The following is a 2,973-nucleotide window of genomic DNA, read 5'->3' as shown; positions in this document are numbered from 1 at the left end:
TCGTGACAAAGATTGGAAACTGACCTATAATATATGTACTTAACGGTGAGGACGGTCTGGTCCGAGTGAAAGCCGGATGTACCCCCGGCCGTTGCCGGGCGAAATTCGATGTGCCCGCTTATTCATAAGGCTGGTGAACCGCTTGGTTGAAGGGAAAATACCCCCACAAAATCCGTAACTATCCTCACTCATATCCATGATGCATGCATCCATTTCCATTCCATGCTCATCCATCCCATCCATCCCACCGCAGTCCCTGGACGGACTCCCATATCCAACAGTTCCCAATCTCAGCGCATCCCAGTGCGCATCCCCAATTGAACGATGCGATGCCAGCCATGGCCATAGCCATGCCATGCCATCCGCATAGCCATGCCATCCGGTATTCCGATCCCAGCGCCATCGACACTGCAGTCCCATGCCATGCCCATGGCCGGATGCCATTGTGCCATGGGCCTGCCGGATGCCACTGCCATCTCGCATCCGCGATGCCATGCCATAGCGCATTGTGGCCAGTGTCGCGATTGCCCTCTACATTGCGTCCATTGCTCATCCCATCCCATCCCAAACAATAAAAAATAATTTAAGAAATCAAAACGATAAAAGACATTAAAATGAAAAAGTAAAAAATAACTAAATAATAAATATAATTATATAAAAAAACATAATAATATTTGATCTCGTAACCTACATAAGCTTCCGTGAAGCTGTTCCCGTCAGTTTGCCGCTATCTTATTCATGTACCGTCGTTTATTCTGGAATTTTACTAGAACGTTTGAAATGTAGTAAAAAATTGGTTAAATTTGAAATTAACGGTGAAGTGCAGGAGTAACAGTACTAAACATTTCGCAAAGTACCGAAGGAAACTGTAAAATGACGTGCTGAAATTTCCAGACGGTGGGATTCGATCAGCAGAAATCAAGTATTGGGTTATGGCAGCATGATGCTTTCCATTGCATTCGTATCACTGTGGGGCGGTATGTTTACAGGGAACATTTTGGAGATGGACAACATGAGATATGCCCCGTTTTTGATTTATAGATTGTGTCAGATTTTAAGGTTTCGCTGCGCCAAAATCACTATTTTCGAGGGTACATTCTTCAAAGTTGCGAGGCAGGGATACGGAATCATGTACGACACGTGGTGTACGTTCACGCCAGCATTCGACGCCCCCTGCCGGCAGTTTTTAGCGAAATTGTCTTACGTTAAAGTATAATGATAATCATATATATATATATATGGAGTATATATATATTATATATTATAATAGTCTAATGTATATATACTATATAATACTCAATGATTATATGCATGGGCGGTTCGTGCTTCAGTGCGTGTGCGTGCGTGCGTGCCGTAGCGCGCGCGCTCATGTTGCGTGGTGTGTGTGTGTGTGTGTGTGTGTGTGTGTGTGTGTGTGTGTGTGTGTGTGTGTGTGTGTGTGCGTGCGTGCGTGCGTGTGGGGAGGGCGTGTCGTTCGGTCGTGACGGTTTTCATAAGCGGAAAATTATTTTAATTTAGACGCTAGGATTTTGAGATGTTTCCTCGTCTCGCTTAGATACTAAGTGTAGCAAGAGAAGTACGGATTTCCCTAGAGTAACGTGAAAACTGCTCTCTGTGCGTCGCCTGCGTGTAACTCACATCTGTGTGAAATCAGAAAAAGGATAACGGTACCTCGTGACTCTTTAACGGTTGCCCACGCGCCCATTCGATGTTCTTTTACGCGCAAAAAAATCCACTCGCTTTTTAAGAGCTTCAAAATTTCGCGAAAATACATCGTTAACTGTACTTCTTCTCTGCATTTGTCGTACGAAAAAAACCCTTTGAAGAAAATCGCTATAGAATGTATCCTCAAGCTGTATTGCTGTATCATATCCCCTGTTTGTTACACACACGCACGCGCACGCACGCACGCAAGCACAAAAACTTAAAAAATACACGCAAAACTCCTCGTCAACTTAATTTTTATCTCAGCTGACGAAGTCAGATGCAGCTTGTAGAATCGCATGATTGTCCGTCCGTCCGTGCGTCCGTGCGTCCGTCCGTCCGTGCGTCCGTCAACAGTTGGGCACAAATTTTAACCGCTCGACGTACAGTCTTGATATTCGGGACGTCGAGGGGGATCGCGAAAAGGACTCGGGATGTCGATTTTGGGGGTCAAGGGTCAAAGGTCAAGATGTGTCAATGGAGAGGGAATATTTCCCACTTGACTTAAGGTATAGGAGGAAATACGGAATTGCGGCACAAATCTCAATGGCTTGACCTACACTCTTAATATTCGATGTATAGTCGATGGGGAGGAAACCCATCACCAGCACGAAATTGGAGGTCACATGTCAAAGGGCAGTGGGGGAAAGGTCAGATATCAGCCATTTTCTGAGGACATGCTCTAACGGACCGAGTGCAAAACTTTTTTGTTTCAGCACTCACCTACCGTTTTTATCACTTTATTGAAATGACCATGAAATCTACTTTCCGCTAACGTGCGAAGAGTAAGTGTCTGATAACCTTTTGACCCTCAAGGGGAGGATTAAACATGGATTTCTTGACTGTTAAAGGCATACTAGGCCCATTGATTATGCAATGTTGACGAATGCTAGAGTAACTGGCACCTTGTGTAGTTAATAAGTACATAACCTTACATCCAAACGCGTATTAGTTTGTCCAATATCACTGCTAGTTACTAAGAAATGTCTAATTGAAATCCGCAGTCCAAGAAATCAGTTGTTTACAGTTTTAAACCGCTGCCGGCGAAGCGGGTGTGATACAGATTTATAGTGCACCGGACATTTTCGCACGCATGCTCGGCCGTACGCAATGCTATCATCAGTGATTTCGTAAACATGAACGCTCGTGATAAGGAACTTTTTGTCAGGGCTGTCCGTGTGCGTCCGTGATTAGTGCGTGTGCTTTACTCTATTTCCATGTTTAGTCCGTGGCCGTGGTTACACCGCTGACATCTCCGTTTCATCTGGC

Source organism: Priapulus caudatus, unplaced genomic scaffold, assembly GCF_000485595.1.
Source record: "Priapulus caudatus unplaced genomic scaffold, Priapulus_caudatus-5.0.1 Scaffold217, whole genome shotgun sequence".
NCBI lineage: Eukaryota > Metazoa > Priapulida > Priapulimorpha > Priapulimorphida > Priapulidae > Priapulus > Priapulus caudatus.
This window is presented reverse-complemented; position numbering follows the sequence as displayed.